Consider the following 11,506-nt stretch of genomic DNA (forward strand, 5'->3'; position numbering starts at 1 on the left):
ACAACAGGGTTGCAGGTTTGATTCCCAAATGGGCCAATGAGCTGTGCCCTCCACAACTAAATTGAAGGACAACGGCTTGACTTGGAGCTGATGTGCCCTGGAAAAGCAAACTGTTCCCCAATTAAAAAAAAAAAAAAAATGAAGACCTGGATCAAGGCAGTTGTAGTGGGGCAGGGAGGAAAAGCTGAGTTACCAGACACATTTTGGATATCTAATTGATGGAACTGGTGGTTAATTGAATGAAGAAGATAAAGACAAAAAGTATGTCAAAGGTGCCTTCCATTTGTGTGTCTGAGGGATATATTAATCAAGTCATTCCTGAAGATAAATGCATTCATACAGGAATTGGAAAATCATCTTAAGGTTCTGGAATTCTGAGGTTCTTGGAAAGCCTGCTCAGAGTTGGATGGGGCCAGTACATTAGTCTCACAGCAAAACTGGGCTCAGGAAGGTGGGAAAGACTGGGTTTGAGGACAAACCAGCTTTTTTTTTTTTTTGTACCATTTGTCTGTCACATGGAAGGGAAAGGCCTCCAGTTGTATCAAGAGAAATGGTTTTATATGATTAGAAAGATTCTGTCAAATTTTCTTTATTATGAAAATAACAGTCCATTGTAGAAAATTTTCAGAAAATATTGAAAATTTAAAAATTAACCATAAACCCAACACCCAGAGCCAACTGCTATTAATGTTTTACCATATTTTCCACCAACCTTTTTCTATGCCTTTAAAAAAAATACATCTGAGATCATAGTGAACTGTTTGTTGCATGTGAACGTAAATTAAGTCAGCTGATGGAAGGAATTCCCAGATAGAAAACAGGTAAGGATTGGGGTTGAGGTGGGGTTTCTCCATGGTACAAATATTTCACAGGGAGAATTTATCCTTATCAGGGAACCTGGGCAGGGACTATTCTTCCTTCCACCCTCAAGGGCTTGCATAAAAGTCAAACACACCAAATGGACCTTGAGAATGGGCAAATAGGCAACCCTTTTTTGGGGGGTGGTTGTTCTTGGACCTGCTCTCATAGCACTCAGCTGCTGGGATCTTAGTAGAAATCTTAACTGCACTCGTTCACTTATCCATTCATTCAGTTAATATTTACTGAGTCTACTAAGCTCCAGATACTTGGGATGCAAGGGTGGTGAGTTTAACCATATGATCTCTGCCCCATACGGGGAATTATCAGATAACATATATCTAATGTTGGTCTGTGTGCTCAGGCCAGTACCTGTCTACCAGCAGTGAATGATGGATTTATAAATGGGAGTTAGTATGAGAATAGGAGGAGATTCATTAAGAACGCCTGAGGGATCTTCAAGATTTTGACCTTGCTTCTTTGGAAGCTAAAGAGGGTGGAGTTGGAAAAGAATGAGACTGGAGTGGTTCTGGGGCTGGAGGAAAAGCCCTACCCAAAAATCTTAATCACTCTCTTGCTCAACCTAGGTGCTAGAGAGAGAAGTTAGAAAGTTTCTTAGAAACTGTATTAAGTAAGTAGGGAATAAGACTGGGACAATATAGACCCAGCTCATAAAAGAAGGAAGCTGAATGAGCTAATCACAAATGACTACAGAGTGTTGACTATGATCATTCATTTGCTCATTCACTTTCCAGGTGGTTGCAAAAGCCTTGCTCTGTAAGAGGCCCTATGGCCAGTGGGGGGAATTCAGAGGTAGCCAGGCAACTGCAGAGCAGAATGACGTAGTCCACCAGGGAATGTGGGGTTGAGTGAGCACCAATATGGGGCCAAATCTAGCCTGAAAATCTGGGAAGTCTTTTGACAGGTGAGACACCAGAGCTAAAGAACCTGAAGAAGGATTAGCCCTCAGGATAAGGTCGGGTCTGGGAGTTCTGAGGGTGAGAGATAAAGAAACATTAGCTAGGTATCAACCCTTCCTGGCTGGTCTAGACCCATGAAAAGAATATCTCAAGATGTGAGAGGAGGTGAGGAGCAGGTGATATCTGTGTTCAGAGAAGAAAGAGCCAAAGTGTAGGTTGGGGCCTCAGCTGCAGGCCCCCAATCTAGGGGGATACCCTTACTGCATCTTGGGTCCCAGGCCTGTAAACCTGCCTACAATCATCGTCCTACTCCCAGTCCTGTCTACCCTCTGTCCACCCGGCCAGCTCGTGTGTATTTCAGAATGGGATCTGACTTCACCTCCCACTGAGGCCATCCCTGACATACCCAGGCTGACCTGGATGGCATCTTCTCTGCCTCACTGCTTCTGTGCTCACCTCAACCAGACAACATGTCTGTCTACTTCACCAGACGGTGAGCTCCCTGAAAGCAAGGTCTTTGCATCCCCAACATTCACCACAGAGCCTGGCCTGTGGCCGGCTCTGAATGTTTATAGAATGAATGGATTGCGGGGAGGGGGCAATGTGAGCAGGAGAAATTGCCAAGAGCTTGGAGGAAATCAAGAAGAAAGAATATTGTAGAACAGTGAGATGGGCGTTTGAAGTTAAAGATTAAAGAATACACTTTGGGCACACTTCAGGACCATCTTGTCCTGACTGGCCAGGAAACAGGCCTGGGACGTACATGCCCTTCTCCCTCCTGTGCTCGCCTCCTCTCCTGTTCAGTGTGCTTGGTCCAGCTTAGAATATCTGCTTCTTCTTGGCACTGGTGCCCCAATTTCTTTGAAGGGGGCTGGATGGCTCAGAGATGAGTGGAACTCACCAAATTCTAAACTCTGCGAAGGGGAAACCAGTCTTAGAAATGTAACTTAGGGCCGGCCTGGTGGCTCAGGTGGTTAGAGCTCCGTGCTCCTAACTCCGAAGGCTGCTGGTTCGATTCCCACATGGGCCAGTGGGCTCTCAACCACAAGGTTGGTGGGCTCTGCCTCCTGCAACTAAGATTGAACACGGCACCTTGAGCTGAGCTGCCTCCCGGATGGCTCAGTTGTTGGTTGGAGCGCGGGCTCTCAACCACAAGGTTGCCGGTTCGACTCCCGCAAGGGATGGTGGGCTGTGCCCCCTGCAACTAGCAACGGCAACTGGACCTGGAGCTGAGCTGCGCCCTCCACAACTAAGACTGAAAGAACAACAACTTGAAGCTGAACGGCACCCTCCACAACTGAGATTGAAAGGACAACAACTTGACTTGGAAAAAAGTCCTGGAAGTACACACTGTTCCCCAATAAAGTCCTGTTCCCCTTCCCCAATAAAATCTTTAAAAAAAAAAAAAAAAGAAATGTAACTTAGACAAGAAAGAGTATCTCCCCCACTTGAGGTCCAAGTCTCCTGCCTGTTAATAGAGGAGGGAGTCTCCTCTTCCCCCAACCCCAAGGGAAGAGGAAGTCCTCCAAGCCCTGCAGTTCATCTGAGCAGTCCATCTTAGGGGCTACCTTGGCTCCGGAAATTGAGGTGTCATGTCAGAGTTTGAGCTGAGAGGCCCCACAGACCTGTCTGTCCAGAAAAATACCCACCACTCTCACTGCCTTGTGGAGTCTACCAGGGAAGCCTAAATCCCTGCCAATGGCATCAGTCTCTGAGGTGATTCAATTCAACCAAGAAGAACCCAGTAAATAATGGCTTTAGACAACTATTCAAGGATCCCTCAATTCAGGACAAGTTTCCACCTGGTTTCAAAGCTTGCCAGAATTAGGCTCCAACCTACCTGTTCCAGTCGCTCCTCTACAGAGCCCCTGAAGGCCTCTTGTACTTCCCAAACACAGACATGCGTTTCCCACTTTGGGCCACTCGCTGTTTAACTTTGGCATAGTCACTTAGCTTCTCTGGGGCTGTTTCTTCATCTATGAGAATAAAGAAATCAGCACCTCATATAGAGCTCACCCAACCTTAGGGCTATAAATCCCATCTATACCCAGTACTTTTAAATGCAGGACTCTAGCTCTTTCTCCTGAGCTGCAGACTCATACCTCCAACTGCCTGCTTGAGGTTTCCTCTTGGATGTTTCAAAGAAGCCCCAAAACAATCTCCTGTGTTCTTCCTCTAGGGTTTCTCACTGAAGTAAATAGCATCATCATCCAGCCAAGTTCACTCAAGCTAAAAACCTAGGTTCTTTGCTTCTTTTTCACCCACCTCCACATATCCAGTCCACCACCAAGTCCTGCAGGCACTAGTTCCAAAACATACTTCAAACTGGTCCAGTTCCAAAACATACTTCAAACTGGTCCACTTCTCTCCATCCTCACCGTGCTCACACTAATCCATGGCTCCATCATGTCTGCCTCCCTCCAATTTATTTCCAGAGAGCAGCCAAATGTTTTAAAAACAAATTAAGTAGGGGAAGTTGTGCAAGGTAGGGAGAGGGTATATGAGAAATCTCTGTACATTCTGCTCAATTTTATTGTGAACCTAAAACTGCTTTAAAAAACAAAATTTACTTTAAAAAATAAATAAATCAGGACACGACTCCCTCCCTTGTTTGTTTGTTTGTTTATTTATTTTCTTCACTGCTCCTTAAAAAAAATGATAATAATAAAAACCCTTTAAAGACTTCCCATCATTGTTGGAATAAAATCTGGATTCCAAGGCTTTGGTTGATCTGGCCCTGCCTTATTCACCTCCCCCTGTACACTAAACTTTTTCCTCTAATAGGCTCAAGTCTTTTCTGCCTGAGGGCCTTTACACTGGCTGTTTCACGAGCATAGAACTGTCTTCCCTCATCCCTTCATTTGGCTGTCTTCTTCTCATCCTTCAGGTCACAGCTTAAGCCGGCAGTGTCTTCCTGACAGCTGAATTCTAGAATAACCCCCTACATCCTCCTCTTCTCTCACATCAATCTGTGCATTTCCTTCATGGCTTTTATTGTGTCTGTAACTAGAATGTATATCTGTTTACTTACTTCAACGTCTCCTTTACTAGAATGTGAGTCATATGAGGGCAGGAATCTTGTATGTCTTATTCACCACTATATCCCCAACCCCTTTTACAGCACCCGGCACACAGTAGGTACTCAATATGTTTGTTGAAGAAATAAATGAATATGCATATTTTATTGTAAACTACTTGAAATATTTTTAGAAGACAGTGTTGCTAACAGGCACTGTGATTATCACTATAGTTACTGCTGTACTTGTCTTCATCACTACATGGTCAGAAAATGGTACTAAATAAATGTCTGTGAAATTCATTCAAATAGGGACTCCATAGACTTTGAGAACAGATGATTTAGTATCATTCAAGTTGAAATTTAAAGAGATAGTTGTGTATCTGCCTAACAGAACTTTCTTTGATAACAGAAATGTTCCATATCTGTGCTAAAACAGTATCCACTGGCCACATGTGGCCACTGAGCTCTTGAAATGTGGTTAGTGAGACTGAAGAACTGGATTTTTAATTTTAATTAAATTTCAAGGGCCCGCCCGGTGGCTCAGGCGGTTGGAGCTCCGTGCTCCTAACTCCAAAGGCTGCCAGTTTGATTCCCACATGGGCCAGTGGGCTCTCGACCACAAGGTTGCTGGTTTGATTCCTCGACTCCCGCAAAGGATGGTGGGCTCCGCCCCCTGCAACTAAAATGGAACACAGTACCTTAAGCTGAGCTGCTGCTGAGCTCCCGGATGGCTCAGTTGGTTGGAGCGTGTCCTCTCAACCACAAGGTTGCCAGTTGGACTCCCGCAAGGAATGGTGGGCTGTGCCCCCTGCAACTAACAACTGGCAACTGGACGTGGAGCTGAGCTGTGCCCTCCACAACTAAGATTAAAAGGACAACAAATTGACTTGGGGGGGAAAAATTTTCAATAGCCATATGTAGCTAATGGCTACTGTATTAGACAAATCAGACCAATGTCAGGAAGACCAACCAGGAGGTATTGCTTGGGGCCTAGATGGGTAGGGACTCAGTAGCAATGGGAAGATAGAAGACTGGATCTTGGGTCTTTAGAGCTAATCTAAGAGTTTTGAACTTTATGTATGAGTCTTCAATGGAAAGTCCCTTAAAAGTTTTAAGCAGAGGGCGGCTGGTTAGCTCAATTGGTTACCACGCAAGCTCTTAACAAAGATTGCCAGTTCGATTCCCACATGGGAGGGTGGGCTGCGCCCCCTGCAACTAGATTGAAAACTGGCAACTGGACTTGGAGCTGAGCTGCGCCCTCCACAACTAGATTGAAAGAAGGATTTGACTTGGTGCTGATGGATCCTAGAAAAACACACTGTTCCCCAATTTAAAAAAAAGTTTTAAGCAAAATAGAGTATTCCATTAATTCATTCAAAAATTTGCTTAATTATTTTATTTTTAAAACTCTTACCCCATTCCTATTCCTTCCCTTCTATAGGCAGTTGTGCTATTATATATCATTTTGTTTTTATGTATTCTGAGATGTGATTTGTTGTTTGTGGGAGTGATCATTGTATATCACATTCTATTTCTCTAAGCACTCTTTTTCTCTAAGCCCTGTGCTATTGAGATTCATGCATGTTGCTGTAAGTATATCTAACCAGTTGCTTCTAATAGCTGCATAATACTCCATGGTGTACACTCACTACACCTTACCCATCACACTCCCAGCAATGGATGCCTAAGTTGCCTCTAACTTCTCATTTTCATATTTTCATGCATGTCTCCTTATATACCTGTAAAAGAATCTCTCTGGGTCACGTGCCCAGAAAATGAATTGCTGGGTCATAGGGAATGTGTATATTTAATGTGCCTAAATATTGCCAGAAAAAATGCATTTTATAAAGGTCTTTCTGGCTACCTCATTCAGTCAAATACTTACTGGTCACTTGCTAGATGTCAGGTACACTTTTAGGTACTGAGAATAGAGCAGTGAACAAGACAGACAAGATCCCAAGCTTAAAAATTATAAACAATATCAGGTACTAATAAATTTATTACTATATTAATAAATACTATAGTGAAAATAAAGTGGTGGTAGGACCAAATGACTGGGAGGCTATTTGCTTCTAAGGTACTTGGTGAAAAGGATTGGGGTGGGGGCAACCAAATAGGCAGGAGGCTATTGCAGTGATGTAGGTGAGATGCTAATGGTGTGAACCAGGTAGGGGCAGTGGGGTCCATATCTCTACGTCCCGATATGGTGGAGCCCTTTACCAAGACAGAGGATCCTGGAGATTTCCAGATTGCAGTTGGCCATCATGGGTCTGGAGTTCAGGTGGTCTAGGCTGGAGGCATAGACTGGGGAGTCATCTGTGTTTGGGTTATTTATTGGTTTTCTAGGGCTACCATAACAAAGTACCACAAACTTGGTGCTTAAAACAACAGAAATTTATTTTCACAATTCTGTAGAAGGCTGAAATAAAAATGTTGGCAGAGCTATCCTCTCTCTGAAGACTTGAAGAGGATCCTTCCTTGCCTCTTCGTTTCTGGCAGCCCCAGGTGTTCCTTGGCTTGCAGCTGTAGCACTTCAGTCTCTGCACTCTCATCACATGGCATTCTCCCTATGTGTCTGTCTTTACATGGCAGTTTCCTCTTTTAAGGATACCAGTCATATTGGATTAAGGCCCATCCTAATGACCTAACCTTAACTTGATTACATCTGCAAAGATCCTATTTCCAAATAAGGTCACATTCACTGGTAGGTACCAGAGGTTAGGACTTCAGCATATATTCTTAGGGGACACAATTCTACCCATAATAGGTCGTATCTGAAGCAGTGGGAGTGGATGAGCTCTCCATAGGAGAGGTTACAGAGTCAGACGAACAGAAGAACTGGAGATTCTGACCTTTAGGAAGGGGTAAGTAAAAGACTTAGGAGCCATGAAGAAGTCTGAGAAGGAAATGGTCATCAGTTGCATCCACCACATAGCCAGAGAAACAAGGGCAAAAAAGTGTCCATTGAACTAAGCAATACGACAGATGTCAGTGTCTTTCCTGAACGCCAGGCCAAGGGAAGGAGCAGCACCTGGGTAATGCAAACAGTCTTTCAAGAAATTTAGTTTAGAAGGAAAAGCCTGACACATGGAAAAAACTAAAGGGAATGTGAGGCCAAGAGACTATTGAGGAAGAAGGAAAAGTGTAGTCCCAGCACAGTGGAAGGAGGTTAGTGACTTAGAAGTTAAGCTCTGGAGTTAGGCTAATCTACATTTGAATCCCAGTTTAGCGTGTTCCACAGAGGTATGAGTTTAAGCTGGTTGCTTCACTTCTATGACACCTCAGTTTCCTTATCTGAAAAAGGGGGATAATTATCAGAGTATCTACTTTCCCATGTTGTTGTAAGGACTAAATGACTAAAGGCATCTAAAGTGCTTAGCATAATGTGTGACACATAGAAAGTGCTCAATAAATATTACCTTTTACTGCTATTAGGTTAAAAATACAAGTCAAGGAGGAGGTTTCAAGAAGGAGGTGGTATATAATATTAGATATGGTAAATAGGACAAGGAGGTAGAGGGTAGAGAAAAGGTCAAGGATTTCGGTCAAGGATTTCCAGGCCAGTAGAGCCTGGGAAGAGGAGAGAACAGAGATAACACCAGCTGATGAGACGATGGGGGCTGTAGGTATGGAACACTCTCTCTGTAGTAGTTGAGAAATAAGAGAGCTGGTACCAGAAGAGAGAAGAAATAGACTAATTTGGGCTGCAACAAGAAAGTTGGAGAGAAAAGCTGCTGGGAGTATTTGGTTCTAGAGGACAGAGGTGACACTACCTTTTAAATCTTTCAAATAGTATCTGCTTGACACTACAAATCTCTACCTTTACTATGCTAAGCCTGGGAATCCAGAAGAAACTGTTTTACAAATGAGGAATGGGCACTAAAAGATGATCCTTTGTGGGTATGTGGTAACATAACTCCACAAGGAGTGGGTGGAAGGGAGGGAAAAGAGGAGCTGAGACATGGCTTGTTAAGTTTTAGAAGCCTGAGGAGCAACTGGCTAGAGAGTGCCTGGCTCAGAGTCTGATGGGAACGACTCAGGGCTGCAGACACAGGCTAAAGAGCCATTAGTAGCAGGTGGTCACCGAAAGCAAGGGAAGGGATAAAATGACCTACTGATAGCAGGTGGCAGGAGAAGATAGGCCAAGCAAGATTGAGGCTGGTGGGGGCGGGAGAGGGAACAAGTTACAAAAGGAGAGGTATGAGGACATGGGGGAAGGTTGGGCAGTGAAAGCTGCTACAGGAACACTTGTCTGGATGGAGCTGAAAGAGAACCAAAAACCATTCACTGAATGTTTCGGTTAAGAAGCGACTGCAAACCATTGCTGAAGCCAGCTCAGTGGAGTGGTGGGGTAGAAACTGGATTTGGGTTGGTGGGGTGTGAAAGAGAGATGAAGTGGAGACAATAAAGATTGCTTTCAGTAAGTTTGCTGTTACATTGATAGAGATGGTTTGATAGGAAAACAGTTAAGGAGGCAGGTTTTTTTTTGTTTGTTTTAAAACAGTGAACAAGACAGGCGAGACAACATCAGGTGAGCAGCAGCAAGTGGAAAGAGTAACAGAAAAAAGGAGGAAGACTTTTATCTAGAAGGCAGGGAGCCCTTGTTACCTATAGCACATAAAAATATTTAAATAACAAAAAAATTACATGCATAAACCCTTCAACTGAACAGGAAAATTAACTGCATCTCTCTGTGGCATCTCCTAGTTCTTATCCATGGAGCTAGAGTATGTAACTTATATGTACACGTTAGTGTTTCATGCTTTGGAGTTGACCAGTACTTTTCCCTGCAGCATACTCACCCCTGGTCTCCTGACCAACTTTTAATCTTACTACAAACAGGGCTCACTCTTCCATGAGCTTCCTCTCATCTCGCCTGCTAACATTATAGTTAACCAGTCCACCACACCTGTACTGTCCCTCTGTACCGTCCATGCGATTCCTTTGTTGCCAGGGTCACACTGTAAGCTATCTTGCTTGCCTTTCCCTAGCCTTGATCTCCTATTTCTGGCATCCCTTGAGCTCAGGGCTGGGCACAGGTAAATCAGTCCTTAACAGTCTAAGGGAGGGTGATCAATAGCTGTATCCTTCATCGCCTCGCCTAGTGATTTAGTTGTTTTCTCATCTTTTCTCTTTTTCTGTCCATTGTGCCTGATGCCCTGGGAAACAGAATCCTCAACTCCGAAACAGTCAAGAGGGGTGGGGTGAGAGGGCTAGCCGATAGAAGGATGTCCAGGAGGCGGGTGTCTGCGGCCTCCGGGAATCGCCGGGAGAGGGCGCGCGGGCACAGGGATTGGCCACGGCTGCGGCTGCGGCTGGAGAGCGGAGGCGAGGACTGGCTGAGTACACCAGGACTAGGGAAGCGCACGTGGGGCGGAGCGGCGCGTGGGGGCACGTGCGCTGCCCCGAGGTACTTCGTGCTGGCTAAAAATATACGCTGTCTAGCGCTAGCCAAGTCCTCCCGGGGTCGTGGAGGCGGCACTCGGGAGGAGCGACTTCTTGAGCTGCATTTTTCTGGGCGAGAGTTTGCGGCTCTTCGACCGGACTTCCCAGACTCCCGAGAAACCCGAGGCAAACTTCGCACCGGCCTCAGTCTTTCTCCTCTGTGGAATGCCGACCATTTATTATTCAAGAAATATGGAGAACCTATATTGTGCCTGGCACTGTTCCAGGCGTCAGGCATAACCACAAGGTTCTTATTGCTGTGGAGTTCACCGTCTAGCGTTGGGGAGGGGAAGCGGGGAGAGAATAAAGAAGCAAATGAACAGGATACTCTCATAGTTTCAAAAATGCCATGAGAAAAATAAAAGATGATGTGATAGGAGTGATACGTAAGCTGGTATTTGAAGAAGTCACCCTGAAAGACACGGAGGACACATTCAGGAAGAGGAAACCACCTGTGCAAAGGCCTTGAGTCCGAAAAGCCTGGCTACTTGGAGAAAATAAAGAAGGCGGAGGGAGCGGCCAGGGAGCTGGAGAGGAAGACCACAGCGCCTAGCACGATGGACCCTGAAACTAATCTAAGGTGGTAGACATCAAAACTGCGATAGTTTGCCAGGAGCCTAGGATTGCTTGCAACGGGCTCGAGGGAACTTACGAGGGCGCGGAAAGAATACCTTGATTAGGTTATTGACTACCTGGATGAATGACTTTAATCAAAACTCAGCGAAGAGTTGTGCATTTTGTTACATGTAAATTTTACCTTAAAAACAAAAGTGAGAATTCCCAGCTTGTGAAAGCAACCATGAGCTGGGAAAGTCGTTGTGCTGCACCTTCCAGCTTGCTCCGTGGGCGGATACCGCAGCCAGGATTATGCGGGCATCCCTTGGAGAGGGGGTGGGGGCGGGCTGGGAGAAAGCGTCCACACCCGGTAGCGTGCGGGCCAGGCTGTCTCGAGGGTGGCGGTGAGCTGTGCCACTCACAGCCAGAACGTAAGCTGCGGGGTCCGGGTCGTTAGGGGCAACATTGGAGCTGTGCCTCCCCTGCCCCGCCCTTCGCGCAGTGGCCAGGTGGCGGTTGGGGCGCCACCAACCTGTTTGATTTCCCGCGGCCGGTGGAAAGGGGCGGAGGGGGGAGGGGGAAAAGGGCCGTCGGCCAATGGGTAGGGCTGTGGGCTGTCACGTGACAACATCGGGCGGGGCCCAGGTGTACTTACAGCGCTGCGGGAGGGGGCCTAGGCCGCGGCGTGAAGTTCGAGAGGCGGGGTCGG

The sequence above is a fragment of the Rhinolophus sinicus genome, linkage group LG15 (assembly GCF_036562045.2).
Source record: "Rhinolophus sinicus isolate RSC01 linkage group LG15, ASM3656204v1, whole genome shotgun sequence".
NCBI classification, from domain to species: domain Eukaryota; kingdom Metazoa; phylum Chordata; class Mammalia; order Chiroptera; family Rhinolophidae; genus Rhinolophus; species Rhinolophus sinicus.